This window comes from Lonchura striata, chromosome 2 (assembly GCF_046129695.1).
Source record: "Lonchura striata isolate bLonStr1 chromosome 2, bLonStr1.mat, whole genome shotgun sequence".
NCBI lineage: Eukaryota > Metazoa > Chordata > Aves > Passeriformes > Estrildidae > Lonchura > Lonchura striata.
Genome location: NC_134604.1, coordinates 23,478,816 through 23,498,497, shown reverse-complemented (window position 1 = coordinate 23,498,497; position 19,682 = coordinate 23,478,816). Strand labels below are relative to the sequence as shown.

Here is a 19,682-nt window from a genome sequence, read left to right as displayed (position 1 = left end):
TGGCTGGCTTGGGTGAAAGACTGAAGCGAAGACTGAAGCTTCATACTAGATCTAAGCCAGCTCCAAGCTTCAAACTGGCCTAGAAAAACAACAGGAAGAGCCTGTAAAGCTATTTCCTGATGAAAGAAGACTGTGTCCTTCTGGCCTTAGGATACCTCTGTAAAGCTGTCTCATTCCCTAAATCTGCCTTTGCTGTCAGCAAGATATATCTGAAATCACATAGCTTTGTAGGGATTATTCAAATCAGAGAAAGGAGTTTAAGGAATTCAAAGCATTGAGAAAATGCCACTCTTTATAAGCGTGTTTGGGAAAACAGTTTGGTTTTAGTTTGCTCTGGTATTCAGGGATCCTAAAGAAGAGAAATGAGACTTGATAATATTTTTTCCCAATCCAGATCAAAAGGTAAGAGGAATGTATAAGATAGTCCTCTCCAAGGCCTGCCAGGTGGGCCACAGATGCATCTTTCAAGGTGTGATTCAAGGTACACCTGATCAACAATTACATCTCCACAGGCCACTAAAAATCTGTCTTTTTACCTCCTCTCTACTTTTTTGTCTTTTCCTAACTTCATTCCTTCACCCTACTCTCTCAAACCTTCTCATCCCTACTCCTTTTTTTGCATTCATTTTCTTTACATGATCTGTCTCTGTTGTCATCCCTCCAGTTTTGCCCTCACAGATCATCTTGTCTCACCCCACAGGCCTTATTCAGCTCAGGGTATAGAAGAATTGACTCAGGTTTAGATCCTGAAGCAGGATCTTACAGGGTCACACTTTAAAACTGTATTTTTCTGGTTCCCCTTCATAAAGGGCTTTACCCTCCTGTTGATTTCTGGTGACATCAAGTCCTCAACAGCTGATTTAGCTTGGGACCATATGGCCCAAGAACAGCCTACCAACAGGTGAGTCCTCCTGAGGAAACAGCCCTTTTTCATGGACACATATTCTCCCTTCGTCTCCCACCTGATTTCTGAGTGCAGTCTGTCTTGAATAAGTGGCTTCCTTTTTTTAAACAATTATAGGAATTTTATATATAATTTCCAAAACAGACATTGCTTCGCTGCCATCAACTCCTTTCCAAGTACTGCTGGGCATTTGGCACTTCTGTGACCTTCCAAATGATGGCCTAAGTCCTCTGTAGTGAGGGTTATAAAGCTTGATTTAGCTTTTCTCCTCAGGTCTGTGTCAGCAGAACTGAGAGCACATCTCCACATCCTGGGTGAGGTACACAAAGCAGGTTAACTCTGCCTTCACTTAAAATGCAGCATCTGACAGTGAATGTTTAGCACCTGGTGTTCATCCATTTGAGGGGTAGTTATTTGTAGTTCAGAGCAGGGAGTTCACACTCAAAAGACTGTGCCAACCTTTGCTGAGTCAAAATGCACCAACAGAACAGGACCAGCAAGAAGCTGTCAGAATCAATGCATTGCCCATGCATTCTCCACTCCACAGGCTCCACTCCTATTCCTGCTTAGGGATATCATAACAGCCCCTAAAGGCTCACCCAGAGTTAAGGGCTTACTGTGCTGGATGACACACAGAAATACAGTTGAGGAAGTCCGTGGCACAAACAGTTGAACACTTACACAGTTAGACAAAGGAACAAAAACCCATTATCTTCCCCAGATCAAAAACAAGAACTGAAACAGTAGGTGTGACTTGTTAAGGTCACTCAAGAATTGAGCAACAGAGATTGGAACAGAAATTTTTATTTCTCTGAGTCACAGCTCAATGTCTCAGTCACAAGACCATCCTTCACCTCTCGCTCTTTTCCCAAGGGAGGAACATGTTATTCCTATTTGATTACGTAGCAGCACTCCTAGCTGCAGGCAACAGGGTCCTTCTAAGCAAGCAGAGTACCAGCAAGGGTGGAGTCTGAAGCAACAGAGACACATGAGCACTTGCCTCCCTGCTGGAGGCATATGACACAGCTGGTGTAAATCAGAGAGGCTGCCTGATTTCTACAGCACCCTCAGATTTCATGCCCCATAAAGCTGATGGAGACAAGGAGAATTTGCAGCCCGATCCCCCTCAGATTAGGTTTCTGAACATTTCTTTTATGGCATGTGGGGAGAATTTGAAGGAGAGCTCAACAGCACAGATATTTTCCTGGCAAGGGAAGAGCTTTGAAGCTCTCAAGTGGTCCCAGAATAAACTTCATGACTTGGGAATGAACACTATGTGCTGACAACGTCATCAGTTCACGGCTTTAAAGGCCAGCTTTTCAAGACAGCTTTACTTGGTGCCCACTGCAAGGCTGTGATCCAGCCAGATTTTCTGGAATGAATGCAAGGGGTTAAATGGGCCACCTCCATGGGATGCTTCTGTGGGCATGCATGCTCATCCCCATGCACAGCAAGGGATGGGAGACACTCACCTGTGAGAAGCAGATGTGAGCTGGAGCTTTCTGACACGACCAGTCCTGCTGGTTCCCCTCACAAACCTGAAGTCTCACTGCAGGGGGAATGGAGGGGAAAGGGAATCATTGGGACACAATCTATGAGAGGAATTGCAGCAAACATAGAGACATGGTTTAGGCTCATACAGCATATCCAGAAAGATTAGGAAAGGCCCAACAAATACCAAAAATAATCACATAATGAAAAAGCAAGGATTCAAATATTAAGTGATTCCATGCAGAAGATGGACAGGGGTCTAAATGGGAAGAAGGTAGTGGTTAGATGAACGTTATGGGATGCCTCCTGGCTAAGAAATAGTGTGGAGGTGTAAAAAAGTTTATCTAATGAAAGTAGATGCAGGGAAAAAATTCTGGCTCTGTTGAAATCCAAGACAGAAAAAGACTTCAGGGTAGTCTGGGTTTGGCTGGGGAGATTTGCTGTGCTGTAAGCCTGCAGGCATTGCTTTTGCTCATAGCCACAACATGGTACATGTGTGGTCCTGCCACATACTCAAATGCCATCTAGGCCAGTTTATGAAAAAAAAATGCTGGTTAGAAAGTACAAAATTCTAGTTATACCACACACCCTCTCTTCAAAACCATTCAAACCTTTGGGGGAGTTCTTGACTTCAGGGAGAAAAGCTGAACAAGCAAAAATTTCCCTGTCCCTCCATGTGAATGGTTTCTTAAATATCTTGAAATAAAGTTGTTTTTCTGCATGAAACTTGGTCCATTCAAGACCAAGTTTCATGATCCTGTAGTGGCAGTTTCACTTCTCATTCCTACCAGGTCCCAGGCAGACACTGTGCAGTAGAAGCAATAGTTTGGGAACTATGGCTTGGGGCAGAGTGGCTGGAAAGATGCCTGGTGGAAAAGGACCCAGGGTTCTTGGCTGACAGGGGCTGAACACGAACCAGTGTGTGCCCAGGTGGCCAATGCCACCAATGGCATCCTGGCCTGTGTCAATAATACTCTGGCCAGCAGAACCTGGGCAGGAATTGTTCCTCTCAACCAGTGTACCCTCCTGATAAGGCTGCAGCTCGAATCCTGTGCTCAGTTTTGGGCTCCTCTCTGCAAGAAAGACACTGAAGTGCTGGAGTGTGTCCAGAGAAGAGCGGTAGAACTGGTGAAGGGTCTGGAGCACAAGGTCTGTGAGGAGCAGCTCAGGGAGCTGAGGGTGTTTAGCCTGGAGAAAAAGAGGCTCATGAGGGACCTCATCACTCTCTACAACTGCCTGAAGGGAGGTTGTAGCCAGGAGGGGGTGAAACTCTTCTCCCAAGTAACCAGCAATAAGACTAGAGGAAGTGGCCTCAAGTTGCATGAGGGGAGTTTTAGATTGGATATTAGGAAAAATCTCACCGAAAGGGTTGTCAAGTATTGGAACAGGCTTGCCAGGGAAGTGTTTGAGTCTCCACCTGTGGAGGTATTTAAAATATGTGTAGATATGATGTTTAGGGACTTGATTTAGTGTTGTACTTGGCAGTGTGAGGTTAATGGTTGGTCTTGATGATCCTAAAATCTTTTCCAGCCTAAACAATTCTATGATTCTAACCAGTGTCAATCTGCAGAGATGCTCCTGGGCTCAGGACATTTTCTGACAGAAAATGTCCTGAGAGAGAGCAAAAGCAGCTACATAGCAAGTTTTTCTTCAGCAAGGAGCCTGACACAGCTCCTGGCTTTGTCAAGTCGGAGCTCCAAGTTCGTGACCATTTTTTCTTCTTACAGAGGGAAGAGGAGTAAAGACATTATTACTGTCTTACTGACATCTGCCCCCAGGTTTAGGAATAAATCAGTAATTGCAACCAAAGCTACAAGCAAAAAGCTGGTGACAGCTGGGAAGATTTTGTAATTGACATAGCAAAATCTCTGTGGGGTCTCCCCACTGAGATTCTCTTTCACTCTTGCAGGTTCTTCCACCTGGTGGGAAGCAAAGCAGAAGAGCATGGCAGAGGAGCTGAACATGACTACAGACAAATGTGTACAGATGCTGTATTTGCCTTTGGCTGACACAACCTTTGCTGCAGTTCAGCTCACCACTTTCCCTTCCTTTTTCTCATGCTGTATCCCCATACTGTAAGGTGATGCATCGCCACATCACCACATACTTATTAAAGCCTCTCATGACAGTCACTCAGAGCCAGTGATTTCCCGCAGATACTTTAATCACATGCCAAAGAAAGGGGAGCAGGAAACCAGCAACTGGAAACAGCTGATGCAGAAGGGGATGTGACAATTAGGCAGCCTGATGACAGAGGCCAAGCAGGAGCACACATGCAGGGAAGAGAGGATTGCATGACAGAAACATTGCTTATGACCACTGGACCACAGGGTTAAACTCTCTTGCTGTTACCATGATGTGATGCCTCAGAGAATAGGGCATTAGTCCATGTCAGTCATTCAGATACCAGGGAAGAAGAACCTCCCTGAACAAAGCAAAAAGGGTGGCAAAGGAGCAGCTGGTATATATTAAGTGGCCTTCCCTTTAATTATCTCACCAATAACAAAACCGATAACTCTCCAAAGGGTAAGACTGAGGTGTGATGGTAGAGATAGTGAGATATGAGCCCTCAAGTTTACTGTAGTGTGTGAGATCCTTAGCTGGAAGAGAGAATGGAGAGAAAAGGGAGAGAGTGGGACAGATCTTTGATCCCAGCTTTGTCACAGCCTGTGGTGCAAAGCAGGCAAAAAACTGACTGAAAGAATTGCACTGAGGCAGAGTGTAGCAGTGTTCCTCAGCAATTCAGTCTTTATTAAAAAAAAAAAATCAAACCAGGCATAGCTCATGGCTTTTCCTTTATAATCAACTAAAAAACAGACTAAAAATTTGTATGTGCCTTTATTTTCCCATCTTGTTTATATAAATTAAATAGCATTTTCTTTCTCCTTCTCCTTTTTCTCATTTTTTGCAATGAGGAATGTAGGTGTGTTTTCTTTCAGTGTGTACTTTCACAATATTTTGTAGAAAACATTTAATGTCTCCCCAAGCACCTGTCATCTTTGATAGCAAGTTCATAAGCACTGACATGAAACACCCAACTTTGTCTCTTACTTCTCTTGCAATTTAGAAACACAAGAGGGGAAAGCACACCTAAATCTTGGCCACTATAGCAGTGTCCAAGGGAAATATGGCTGTGGCACAGGTAGCATGAACCCTAAACTCCTTTTAATAACATTACCTTTGGATCCATTGTAATCTTTTTTCAGGGTGATGTTAGCTGGATAAAATGTTATCTCATGTCACCTTGCCCTCACACTCTTCTGAGACAAATATTTACTTGCTTCATCTGAAGGTCTGGTTCATTAAAATTAATAATGTATCAAAATACATAATGGCACTGACCACATTTATGTGTAATTAAGTAATTTTCCTTGTACAAAATTGCTGCAAGTGCACCAAAGTTACATCCATATTAATGGGACACTAACACAAAGATTGTGGAAAGCAATACCTGGCTCTACAGTCAGGTATCATTTTCACTATATCACAGTTGGTTTTGAGACTCTCTACTTGGAAAGACACATGCATTATGAGAAATGTCTCCATTCTCATCACAAGTGAAACACATAAAAGTTCTGCTACTTCTGAGAAAAAAACACAGCTAACGCTAAGGGCTGCAGCAGCACTGACAAACCCTTTCCACACCGCACATAAATTTTGATTCTGAGGACTGCTTTCTTCTCTGACAACTCTTTTTTCTCCTCTGTGCATTATACTGGTGGGAGTTGAATGTGGCTCATTGGCTCGTGTAACAGCATCAGAGGTTTGTGTCCAAACCCCTGTGGCGTCACAGTTTGCCAGATGTCTGCAGTGGAGCAGACTAAACTCACCAGCTGTGCCTGGCATAGGAGGGGTGGCAAAGGGTAGACAGTAAATGGAATGCTGTAGAAAAAACACAGAGCAAAGGCTGCTGGCTGAAGGGACCAGGAGGTGGGAATTAATTGTGTGGGTTTTACCCATGATGAGCAAGATCTTCCAAATCTGTCATATCAGCTTCTATCCACTGTATAAACCAAAAATTCTACCCAGGGCTCTACCAAGGCCCTCTTTCCATTTGTACATGTATAGTGCCTCAGCTGGAGTCAAAATAACTCATTTTTTCTGTGTTCATCCTAGTACCACTGCATTGTTGCTGTGGTGATCTACAACTGTGACAGCCACAAGTGATGGATGGAGCAACAGGAAATCCGTGGGAAATCAAAAGGCCGAGGTTTGTATCAGGGCACCTCAGCCACGTGCATCAGCTAGCAAGGAGAAAAAGGGAGTGAAGAGGACATGAATGATCCTGAATGAGCAGACTAAAATGGAAGGGGAAAATGAAAGAAGAAAGCGGAGACATTGACTTTATGGTGAGGCAGGGAGTAGTGACTTGGTAGACAATTTTTTTTACTGCAGACTTCCCAAACAGCTCTAGCCAAGTCATCCCACTGGTTTATCTCTGTAAAAAGTTTCTGAGAGAGGAATAGTCACAAAATATCATGAGCCATGGTGAATATAAAACAGAATGGCAACCACCTTCTAAGTGATACAAACCAGGCTGAACAACAACCAGAAAAAAAAGTTTTTATCTGAACATTCTCAACAAAGTCACAATTCATGGAGGAAAGCAAACAGAAACAGACAGTGAGAGAGTTGAATCAATTTCTGCTTGTGTCCATGATGGATCTATACCCAATATATGCCATTCCTATACTTTCAGGAAGCTGTTTTACCTTATTTGCTGGCATCAGCACTGCAGGGCTTATCCCAAGTTGACAAACGTGGTGTTATCTCATGTTCCTCAGCATCAGGGAGGGACAACATCTTTCTGCTGAAATTGTGTTTTCCTTTGCCTGCTGTCATTCTCCTCCCACCAGGTGTTCTCTGTGATTCATTGCTTTGCACCCTAAGTTCCACTGATGTGGTTGAAAGAACAGACTTTAATTTAGGTAAAGTGGAGAAGACCTCTTGGATATCAATACTGCCAAACTGATTTGTGATTAGGCAAATATAGCCCTGGAAGCCTCTCAGTCACTGAGTGCTATCACAGGAAGCCACAGAACAAAATGTCTTTCATTTGAGTGAAATCTTTTTAAAGCATCTGGCCTCTTTCCATGGCTAGAAGCTGTCTTTTAATTTCTAGAGTAAATTCCTTTATGGACAGTTTAGACTCAATTGTACTTGGGATGTCCTTCAGCTGTAATATCTGATTTTTACACTCCAATCGATTTATAGAGAGGAAATCTAGCCACTGCCATCCTTCACTTTTCTGGCTGTAAAAGCCGGTCTCCCTTAGTCTCTCTACATAGGCTATGAGCCTCCCTGGCCCTGGTCACATGTGCTCACTCTTCTCTTCACCTGCTCCCATTGAAACTCATCTTTCTAGGAAGTGGGCAACAAGAATTGTACTCCATTTTTCAGATGAGATCTCTCCTGAGTCCTGCCTACCAATAATCACTCTTCCTTCTCTTTCTGGATATACTGTAGGGTATTATTTGTCTTTACACACTTGCAACATTTTGGAGCTCACAGTCGCTGTGCAATGACAGTGTAGTGTATTATTAAGAGCAAGTTTTTGTCATTCTCTGGCATTTCCAGGTATTGACCCACAATAGTGTTGTGTTACACATGCTGATACATTTCTGCATATTAAAGCTAAGGCACTAGGAAAGTCAACTACTGAATTCCACTCTTCCAAACTCTGCCTTCCCTTTCTGTACTACCTGACTTTGTCTCCTCATCAGCCAGCTCTTCACCTACCTTCTAACTTTTTCATAACTTCTATTTTAGCTATTAATTACACTTAGAGCACTATGTCAAGTACCTTATTGTAGTCTGGACAGGTAAGATCTCTATCATTTCTCCAATCCAAAATAGTTGTTTTATCAAAGAGAAATATCAAGTTATTCTGGTATGCTCTGCCTTTGACAAACTAATATTACATTGTTCCTCACTGTTCATTTGCCTCTGTGGTTTTTTTAAATTTTTCCCTCCTACAGATTGGTTCTAAAGCTGTAGGCACAGTGGTGGTCAGAAGAATGGGTCTGCATTTCCCTAGATTACACTATTTTCCTTTTCTATGAGATAACAGAAGCACTGCATCTGTTATTCTGAAGTCAGACAGTGCTACCACCAACTTGACAGATTAATTAAAAATCTACCTTGTAAGATTTGCCATTTCATATACTAGCTATCTCAATATTCTGAGATATTCTGGTCCCTGTGACTGGAGCTGATCAAGATGCTTACGTTCCTGTTTCATCTCAAATACAGTAATTTCCTTTTCTGTACACACAGTGTTTGATCCATATTCTCCTTTTTCAGAATTACTGAAAATTAGAGTTTTACTAACTTAATTTTTGTTGTCCTTAGGTCACACCTAGGATCCTCTCATTTTTTTCCCCAAGCATGCACAGGTCCTTTCCACATCATGTCACAAATTTGTTGTTTCTTTTACTTGCCTTTGCAAGATGTATCTTAGGCTGGCCTTAAATAATTCTTAATTAACTTTTACTGTTTTAACCCTCCTGCTCTACAGCACACAGCAACCCTTGCAGTGACCTGCTGCTTTCGTCTGGTGCAACCTGTGCTTTCTGAGCTACACCACTCTAAAGGGCCACTGACAGAATTGCTTTGGAGCCACCATAAAAGAGATGTCACAGGGTCTTGCCTGGGTTTAACATCAGCCATGTTCTAAACTATTAAGAATTAAATATATTCAACAACTGTGTGAAGATACGCCCTAAACCCTTCATTGAGATTCAAATGAAAGCATTTCTGCCAACAGCCCTGTTGCTCTGGGTCAGGAAGAAAGAAGCATTTTTCTTTCCTTGCCTATTTTACACATACACTTATTTTGTAGATTGTGTCTTTTGTATTTTTAGAAGTGAATGTTGCTAAGGCAACCAAATTAGCTGAACATTTATTGTAAGAACAATACATGTTTAAATATTCAGGCAATTTTCCATTGTTCGGCAGAAATGGTGAGATCAGTTAGATTATCCAGAGCAGATGAGTGGAGTTTAGGTTGGCCTTCTCTTACATGTAAAAGCCTTCAGTGTGCTGACAGCCATCCAACAGCTCTGTCCAAGCAGGAGAAATACACAGCAGACACATAGACACCTTCATAAATGGGGGAAATGTTTTCATTTATTTCCTTCTATTACACTCTCCACAATAAATTAAAGCATGTGGTATTTCCAGGTAGAGGAGTTACACTCAGCCCTGTATTGATACTGACACACAGCCTGCTCCTGCTCTGAAAGCACAGCATCAGATAACAACCGTATCTTACAGATCAGAAAGGACAAAGAAAAGATCTATCCACTTTATCACATCCTCCCCTCTTGCCAAATCCATGACTTTCGAGCACATTTCAAACATCTGGAAAAGATTAACATGGCAATATTGCAGCTGCTTGCTGATATGCCCAAAACTGGGCTGGTGATGGCATCCTGCATGTGACTCCCACCTGTATACAGCTCACCAGCCTTGCTGTCTGGCTGACTTTGCACCAGAGCAGATTCCAAAGGGGCTGGCACAGCCCATCCCACTGGCTGATATGTGATGGCAGGAACTCCCACATTGTAAGTGATGTTGAACAAAGTGCAGTGCTCATGCCCTGCCAGAAAACCACGCACTGAGACTGAGATACTTTGCAGTTGGCTTCTGACATGAATATTTTCTAGGGTGATCTTAATTAAGTGTGCTTAGTTTCACTTTTCCCTCTGGCATTGTGAGATGGCTAAAATGATAAAAACCTGAAGAAAATATGATTCTGGCTTTAAAATGTTTTTCAAAGACATGCCAAATACTATTATAATGCTGAAAACACCGAGGTGGGGGCGGGGGGAAGAGAACAAATAAAAGAGATTGAAAGTGTGAGAAGCAGTCAGCATGAGACACTGCAAAAGGCATAGAGGTACAAAACCCATGGCATAGTCAAGAAAGGGAATGATCCAGAAGCAGGGAGCATCCTGATACTAGAGGATGGAAAGCGCAGAGAGTCACAGTGGGAAGTTAAGTCAGGAATGCAGGACTGAAGTTGTCAGTGACAGCAGAGATGCTGCACAGTGGAGCAAGCACTCCTCCACTGAGTGACACACAGCACACGCCAGACTGATGAGTGTTACTACGAGATGGAGCTACTGATCCTTTCCAATATCTAGCTCTGGAAATGTGCTACTCCCTCTCCCTTCTAAATATCTTTCCAGGAGACAGGAGCAATAGAGAATTAACACTGGATTGCAAATCATCCCTCTGAAAAGAGAACTTAAGAAACTACTTGTTTTACATAATTTGGTAGTTTCTGTGTACATATTTATGCCCTTCTCTTCCTCTTTTTAAAAGTGAAGCACATCACCTAGAGCATTCATGTAGGTTGGCCTAATAACTAATCAGTGCAAAGAGGGTTATGCTGTTCAAAAAACTATGGGAAAGTTGTCTGGTTAATCAAGGCCAGATCCAAGCATACCAAACAGTAAAAGAGCTGTCCTGGGACTGCCAAAGATACTAGGTTGAAATGGCAGTGTTAGTTTTCAGGAAACTAGCTGGTTCTTGGAATGGTGGACAGCTAGGGAAAGTCTGGATAACTAGAAAAGGCCATGAATCCTGGGCTAGCTTGGAATCCATGGGCACTATCAAAGAACCATATAAGTCATAGAACTCCTAGCCTAAGACAAGCTAGTCTTTTTGGCTGTTTTCCAGCCACATCATTTTTCCTGAAAGACAAGGAAAAAAAGACAAAAAAGACAAGAAGACAAGATTAGATGTGGCCTGGGATTGATACATAAACTGCACCAAGGGAAATTTAGGTCAATGTTAGGAAAAAGCTTTTTACTGAAAGAGTAATAAAGTAGTGGAATCATCTGCCCAGGAGTTGGTGGAGTCACCATCCCTGGAGGTGTTTAAAACAACACTGTATGTGACACTTGGTGCTATGGTTTAGTTGAGGTGTTAGGGCATGGGTTGGAGTCGATGATCTTGAAGGTCTCTTCCAACCTTGTGATTCTGTGATATCACATCATGTGCAAATAAACTGCCAAAAGCATAGTTTGGGATGACTTCCTTTGTGTTTCTCCTCTACAGCCCTTACTCTTCCTGCAGACTGGACTGCCTACCTGACTATCTCCTCAAGCCCAGGACCTGGCCAGAATGGAGGACCTGTAAGAAGATCAAAGTCCAAACCAGGGCTCATGGCTGAGCAAGCTCTTTAGTCAGGGACAAGGGTCTAGCAGATGCTTAGGACTTGGTAAATGAAAAGACGGAACTTTTGGCAGAATGGCAGAAAAGGGGTCTAGGAATGGGCAGATTGCTGCACCCTAGCCTCACAGTTAGAGAGGTTGATGAGAGTCATGATCCTTCACACTGCAATACATCTGACTGCAAAAAAAAAAGGTGATATTTTCAACTTTTGCCCATGGTCTACTGAAACTTTGGTGCAATAAGGGCATGGAGCACCTGAGCTTAACATTCTCCTGGGGCAGCCAGTTGTAGGAGTGATGGAGGAGGAAAAAGAAGTGGAAATTGCAGCCTGGAGTGCACTGGGAAAGGATACCAAAAGGACAAGAAGCAGAGGGGAAATACAAGGTGTACTTGCTCTCAGTGCAACCTATTCTTGGAGGATCAGCAAACAACAGATTCTTTGTTTCATCGCTACTGATTCGTTAAATGTCAGTGTCTTTGCCCCTGCCAGGTGTTACCTATAAATAATTCTGTCACCCAACTACATCATGTGCCAAAAAAGGAAAGACTGAGATGAACAGGACCAAGACCCAGAAGGGATCACTTTAATTTAAGAAAGAGCACCTACTATGTAAATAATCAACTACTTGCTCACCACAGACACCCTCAGGAGAAAGAAAGGGGGAGGTCCCACAGCAGTACACAGTTGGACCAGAGCCAACACAAGAGTGCACCCACAGTACCAGCTGTGCCAGACATCTGCAGTGAGTCTTCCTGGGGCAAGAGCAAGAAGCCCAGGGATGCTGCTGCACAGTTCATTGCACGCTTCCCAGGACCTGGCCTAAGCCAGGATTAGTTTCAAGACCTGGCACTATCAGTGATATTACTCATATAATTTTGAGAAAATCACTTGCCCTCCATCTGTCTCAGTTTCTTCACCTGTGAAACAGAACCTGAGAGTGGCTTTGCAATGCGTGACTACTTTTCTGGCTCTGGCTTCTCTGCCTGCTCTACAGCTGTGGCATGGCAGTCTGCAGGTGGGTCTGCTTTCTGTAGCCTTAAGGGAAGCAGCTTTTGATGTAAGAGACTGTGGCTGTATGAATATATGAGCAGAGCAGTCAGTGCTGCTGTTATTGTTACAGACAGCAGTAGTGGCTGATACAGCTTCTCTGAAAATGTGATTATGTCCCAGAGAAGGCAGCTGGTGCAGATATGGAAGCAATGCACACCTACCACTTTCAAATCCTATTTGTATTCATAAATGTGAACTCACTGCGAGGTGTTTTACTCCTACCTTTCATTAGCCAGGTAAAATACCCTCTCTAAACATCCCATAAAAATATCTGAATAGCTCTTTTATGATGACTCCCCAGTGTAGGCACCCCCTGACCAGACTGTGTGAGTGCTCCACCTAACCTGGAAGAATAACCTCTGTCACAAACAGCAGAAGAGATATTTTACATAAAGGAGCAACCAGAAATTGCATTGAGGATAGCTACTGCTCTGCACAGAACAGTGAGCCTCTCATATGATTTTTATTATCAATTTTCTGAGGACTGCTGCTTTATATTCAGTTGATATAATAAACACAGCTGTGGTCTTAGGGGGTTGTATGGATGAGATTACTTGCTCTTTTTTTACACACTTGGCCTCCCAGCTACTGTTCTTATTAAGCATTTAGGGAACAGGGGGGAGGGGACCAGGAGAAAAGGGGATAAAACAGCAAAGATGGAAGCAGATGCTCATGTTAGTCTCATGAAGAAGCTGATCAGATTTTCTTTCTACACTGTAACTTGAATTTTGCCATGCAAAAGGAAGAAATTTAAAATAAAATTGTGACCCTCTTGTTCTCACCAACAGAGCAATCTATCTGCAACTCACATTTTAAAAAACGTTGCTTACGCAAACATGAATGATAAGGTTTTAAAGAGTAAGGGAAAGGGAGGTTTGGATTTTACTCCAAATTTCACTTGTTCCTCACTACTCGGACATGCTCCTGATTTCAGTGCCATGAGTAAGAGGTGTTACATAACTATGCAAAATGCCAGAGATGTGGGGGCATGAATCCTGTCGGGGCTCAGGTATTAGACTATGACTCTGAAAATATTGCCATGATTTCCATAGCAAATCCACTGAGTCATGGAAATGTTAGGGATTATTCACACTTTGGGAGGAGCCAAGAAAATGCAGATCTGGAAGGAGAGGTTTTGTGTGATCCAGCTTCTGCTTAAGGCAAGAAGGGAACACTTTCTGATCTATCTGCAAATAGCCTAGGTGTCCTTTCAACTAATTGCACACCATGAACAAAAGTTTTTATAGACCCTGCCCCCACTATCCTAAGCACTTGTGTACAAGGATGCCTTTAGTATATTCAACCAGCTTGGCACTCCTGCAGCTCTTTTGTACTACACAAATGCAGAGAATTGGCAGCATATTCATCCTTTACATTGGCCAAGCAGACTGGAACCTCTTGACAGCAGGCCCAGGGCTGAGGACACTGAGAGACGAGAGGAGGATCTGCATGAGTGAGGGGATCTCCACACAGGCTTGAACAAGCAGCTGCTTGCTTTGATTTCAGAGTGATGATAATCTTCCAAATGGCATCTTAGAGCTCAGCTGCTGCAACACTGTTTTTGGAATCAAATTACTAGAAAGGTCAAAATTGTTAACATGTGCTTTAGGAAGAGGGAAAATACCAGGCAAAACCTGTAAGCTTCCACTGCTGAAAAATATCCCCTGGACTAGCAGATGCTAGTATTTTCTTCCTTTCACTGTAGGCAGAAGGCTGTCCTCTCACCAAGGGAACAGAGAAGGAGGTCATTCTGCTTGGAGTTCTTTCAAAAATGTGCAAGGAGGCGGAGACCCTTGTGACTTTTTCATAATTTAAAAGGCATAAAACAGTGTTAGAGGGAGTGAATGAATAGATTATGTTCCTCTTATTTGACATGCCCCTAACCTGTGCACTCCCTGTAGGGCCTCTTTGGCACTGTTGAGCATGGTTGTTCTAGTGTTAAAAATGTATATACTTATTATTGATCCTACATCCAGCAGGAGAAAACTACTGTGGAGTTGGTGCTACAGCCAAAGGACAAGACCTAAGAAGAGAATTTAACTCATGCCTCCATTACACGTGTTGGGCATAAGCATAATAATGACTACACTACAGTTCTTCTTCAACAAGAAGTATTAAAAAATAAGAGGAAAAAAAAGCAGACAAAGGCCTCCACAATGTTTGAGCTACAGCTTTGTCTTTCTTGTTTACCGGACACTTCTGTGAAGCCATCTGAAGACACCTGATGCCTCAGCATTGCAGTAATCATCAAGGTAGCTGTGAGACCTGGGCAATGTATTTTCCTTTTGAAAGCATTCAATGAAAAGTTAAAAACATCTGTTGAGGAACAGCATAGAGTTCCTAATGGAGGTTTATTTTGGATGCATAATGGACACTTTGCCTCTTTGAGCTGGGCCTCACTGATTAAAAAACCCAATCTTATATTCTCCAGAATATGGCTAAGGCAACACTGAACACAAGGAAGAGACTGTGCTCAGCCTGTGTTCTCTGCCCCAAATTTTGAAGTTTATCAAGACAAACAGTGTACACACAGGCCTCTCTCCCACTGATGCATTCAACCATCTCTTCCCATGCAAGTTAACTACCTCTACATTCCATACCCCAGTGGTGCTTTAATATCTATCCCAGATACATAATAGGATTCACCTTGATATGACAGTGTTAGAGTCTCTAAAGTAATTTGGCCCATGAAAAATCATTTTTCTAATCCCTGAGAATGTCATGTGTATTAGCTGCAGCCTTTCTGGTGTGAATTCTCCAGAGTGGATTCAATTTCACACAAGTCCTAGCAAGACAGACCATCCTAGGCTAGGAATTCATACCCTTCACAGCCTTTAATCTTCAGAGAGACAAGCAACCACTGGTCTGTCTATAGCACTCACCTTTAAATCTATATGTAATTTTTCCTTCCTAGAGCAGAGAGGTTCAATCTGGGAATTTGGAGGTCAAACGCTTTAAACTGTCTTGCCCTATCTCCCTTTCATATTTGAACATGTTTATGTACAGCACTACTTGTTCACATAAAGTCTTCACCTTCACCTGCATTATTAAGTTAAGCTTTTCCATAGCATTATTCCTCATCCATTTCCATTTGACCCACAAAATCCTGTCACCTGAGTTTAATGATCCATTGAACTTGGCTTAGGTTCAGGTTGTTAGCCATTGTGCTCAGAACTGTTAGTCTTCCAGCGCTTTCCCATAACTTCCCTTGAGCTGCATATTCCTGGCCAGCTACCTGCTAATGAATTCTACACTAGAACTGACTCCTCACCCAGAGAGTACATAGCAGGCTTAAATCCACCTCAGTGCAGCCTGACAGTCAGGAGGTATTTGCAGTATTTCCATGGCGACAAGCAGACCAGGCTCTCTGGGGTGCTGCAGGGCTGGGAGATGGGAGGTGCTCACAGGAGCCCTCCAGCCTCCCCTGAGCCAGCACCGAAGGACGTGCTCCAGTACAGCTGTGCACATGCATTGCTGTGGCCTAGCTGAATCTGGCCCAAGGTCATGAACAGCAAAAAGGTATCTCTCATGGCTTTTACTGTTCTGAGAGTTCACCTTTGCTGTATGCTTTGCATGCCCCTTGTTTCAGTTGCAACATGATTATTCTTATTGCAGACCACTGTTTCACAGTCTTTTTTTTTTTTTTTAATTCCTGCTTTGCATTGCAGCATTGGTTAAAATACTGCGACTGCAATAAAGTATTTTGGTTAACAGCTGAATAAATGCTTGAAGACATGAATAATTATCCTAATTTATTCTATTAACCCCACACACAAAATTTAAAGACTAGCAAGCATCCCCACTGGAGAAAATATTTCAGAAACAGAAAGCACTAGGGAAGATGTTGCTCTGTGCTCAAGAAAGACAATTCAGGAAGGTTGTATAGAGATCATATTTAGTTTGCTTTTAATGTTTTGAAAGGGGAGAATTTTTAAACTTTCAGAAATGGGTATCTGCCTCAGGACAGTGCCTCCTTGACTCCACTTCCTCCAATGAAGAACTGTCATTCTTTAGACCTGCACAGTTGTTTGGACCAGATTGAAATAGCTGCAGTCATGATCTTGCTCTCACATTTCCCCATTACCACCAATTTCTTAGTACTTTTGGGGGCGGTGGAAGGATTGTGTCCACCTGATGATGAGGCCAGGACTTTGTGCAGATATGGTGAAAAATACAAATCCTCTGCTCCTCTTTTCTCTCTGGGGACTTTGGCATCCAGCAAGTCCATGCAGAATTTCCTCAAGGAATGGAAAGGGCTCAGAAATGAAAGAGCTGGCTTCAGGCCAACACTTGGTCCTTCAGGGAAACTCCTGAGATGCCCTATATGTGAAATGAATTGCAGACCTCTGCCTCTGAGGGAATTAGAGTTAATAGCTTAATGTTCTCAACAAGAAGGGAAAAAAAAAAAAAAAAGGAGCCATGCAGGCATTTTGAACCTTCTTGCTGCTAGGCTGTGCATTTCCTTCTTAAGGCAGTTTCAGGAGAGATGGTTGTTAGGGAAAGGGAGTAGGATCCCATTCTGTATGCAGATTTCAGTCCTGAATTGAATGTCTTACGGTCTCATGATGCCAGGGCAACAGCAGCAGTATCTGGCCAGTCCTTTTGCAGTGATCATCAGATGACCTTGAGATTTACCCAACCAGGGCAGTACAGTTTCTATAAATATTACATTTTCCAGGATCGTATTCTCAGGCTGTACCAGAGACAATCCCAGTGAAGAATTAATTCAGTTGGGCATGCCTTTCATTCCTTCTTATCCCTTCCCTCTCCCCCAGCACTGGCCCTCCCTTACTCTGGGTTGTAAAAGAAGCCTCCAAGATTTATCTTTTAGCATGGACCTTCTGAGCTATCTAATGATGAAGACAGGAAGAGGCTGCTACCAGACAGTGGAAAAAAGCCCCTTTTGCTAGCAGGGAAATGTGTGAGTAATATACACACTGTTGGACGGTGGCCAAATCACTCTAGTAATGGCTGTTAGCTCCCTCATGAAGAAAATGATCAAATGAGAAAGAGGAGCTGCAGCCGGGTGTCAGAAATGCTGAGTCGCAGCGGGAGAGTGCCACATCCCATGGAAATTTACCCAGGAGCCAGTGACCTTCACACGCCGGGGACAAGGACCTAGGGCTTGTAGGAAAATCCTACCATCACTCACGCACTGTTGTGCTGCCTCCACGTCACCACCCAGGCACAGCACAGCCTGGAAAAGCAGACCAGGAGAGTAGCTCCAAGGCAGAGTGGGTTGCCAGGACAGGCTCCATGGCATGAAACAGGGCACTGCTCTCCATAGTGTGCAAGGATGTCTGGCCCCACAGCACTGCCTAGTCCTCGGGGATTACTTGCCTCAGGTAAATAATTGCTGCTCATCTGGCTCCTCCACTGCTGCTTTGGATGCATGGATTTGAAGTGAGACAGCTGGGTCCAGCTGACCTGTACCTGGGACTGCCACAACAGGAGACAGCAGGCAGCAGAAGTGACTCCACCACTCCCTGCTTTTAGGGCTGTGCCTTGGGTCAAGGTAGAGCTTCACCACTGCATGCACTGTAGCAATTTTCACATGATTTCAGGCCCATATTGGAAGCAGAATGCAGGAATACTTTGGCTTCATCCTTGTCGGAGGATCTCAGGTTTGGGATATCACCAGAACATCTCATCCTCTCTCCCACATGCTGGGGCATAATCAATGGTTTTCCTGCAAGTTCTCAGCCTCTCCCTGCAAGACAATGAGAAGTGGGGGATGATGTGCAGTTATGCCAGAGGACAAAGGATATAAGACAGTAAGTAAGAGTTGTAGCTGAAAACAGAGGATAACTACTTGCATTGAGCTCAAAGATGGAAAAAGGAGGAGAAAGAAGTAGCTGGTGCTGTAATGATAGGGATGCTGGCTAGATGGTGCTAGCACATGCTCCTGTGCTTTCATCATGAACTAGTACATTATTGCTGCTTTTCCTTTAGACAGAGGTTTCATTTCCATTGCAAGAGCTGAAGAAACTACTGTCTGCTGATGGTATTGCTAATAGAGAACTGGTAGTCCCCAATGGAGTTCTTGTTCGAGTCAAAGATGAAGGGCTCTTGGAATATGAGAAAGACAAAGCTTTCTTTGCAGCACTGGGGAATGATAAGCAGCTGTCTCAACCCAATAGTCCCGTGTTGGCTAAACATGACACAAAATATAATATCTGCCTGATGTCATCCCTGAACTCACACCTTCTCATGCTGTGCTACAGAAACTCGTTCTTAATCCTCTGGACTATACTGGATTAAGTTCTCCTGGCTGTGCCGACAGAGCCGTCTCCAGTCACCAAGGCAACAGCAGGCTCCTCAGCCCCTGCAAAATGCGTATCCACGTGGTGAGGTGAAGATCCTGGCTCCAGCACACCCAGTCCTGCAAGCCACACACTTTTCATATGTATATTGTGCTTTTTATTTGGCGCTGCATTCTGCTTGTGGCAGAGCATCTGTACGGCTCTTCAGAAGATGCAGGACCAGGTAGGAGAGATCCTGTGCCTGCTGTGCTGAAAAGCAGCGGGCTTCTGGGACACCTGCTGGTGGACTGGTACTTGACACACAAGGTCCTGAGAAATTCAGGCCTACACAAGGACTATTTCCAAACTGCAGAATTTGGATTAAATGTCTCCTACTTCTCTTAGTGAATATCGGTGATGAACAACAAAGACTGAGGGTAAATCAGATCTTGAATATATGTTCAGACCTAAAACAGCCTATATATTATCGCTTACACAGAGCCCAGCCACCACTAGAGGGAACAGAAGCTCAGAGTGAATGACAAAATTACAAGATTGCTCTCTAAAATTAATGCAGTCAATGGGAAAATACTAGCAGACCTTCTCCATTATAACTGGAAATGAAATGTAGACATCTCCTGACCTGGTAAGAAGAGGAAGTGACAACAGCAAATGGAGAGCAAGTAGGGGTTTTGTATCTTTGTCTGTCCTCCAAGCCTCATCTCCAACTCCTGCAGGCAGAGGATTAAAAGTGGACACTTTACATCCAAGTCTTCTTGAAGCTGTTGATAGAAAATTAAGCAAAGCTACA

At 43.4% G+C, this 19,682-nt stretch overlaps 1 long non-coding RNA gene across 2 annotated transcripts in view; it reads left to right on the top strand.

Moving 5' to 3' along the window:
• LOC110480735 (uncharacterized) overlaps positions 1-19,682 on the top strand; it is a 113,861-nt gene that overhangs the window by 87,146 nt on the left and 7,033 nt on the right. The window contains exon 2 of one of the 2 annotated variants that reach the window (XR_013339450.1): positions 11,462-12,594. This is a non-coding gene — a long non-coding RNA (uncharacterized LOC110480735). Of the gene's footprint in view, positions 1-11,461; positions 12,595-14,789; positions 14,882-19,682 lie in introns of those variants that run through there. The other variant, XR_002467150.1, reaches the window with a different exon arrangement.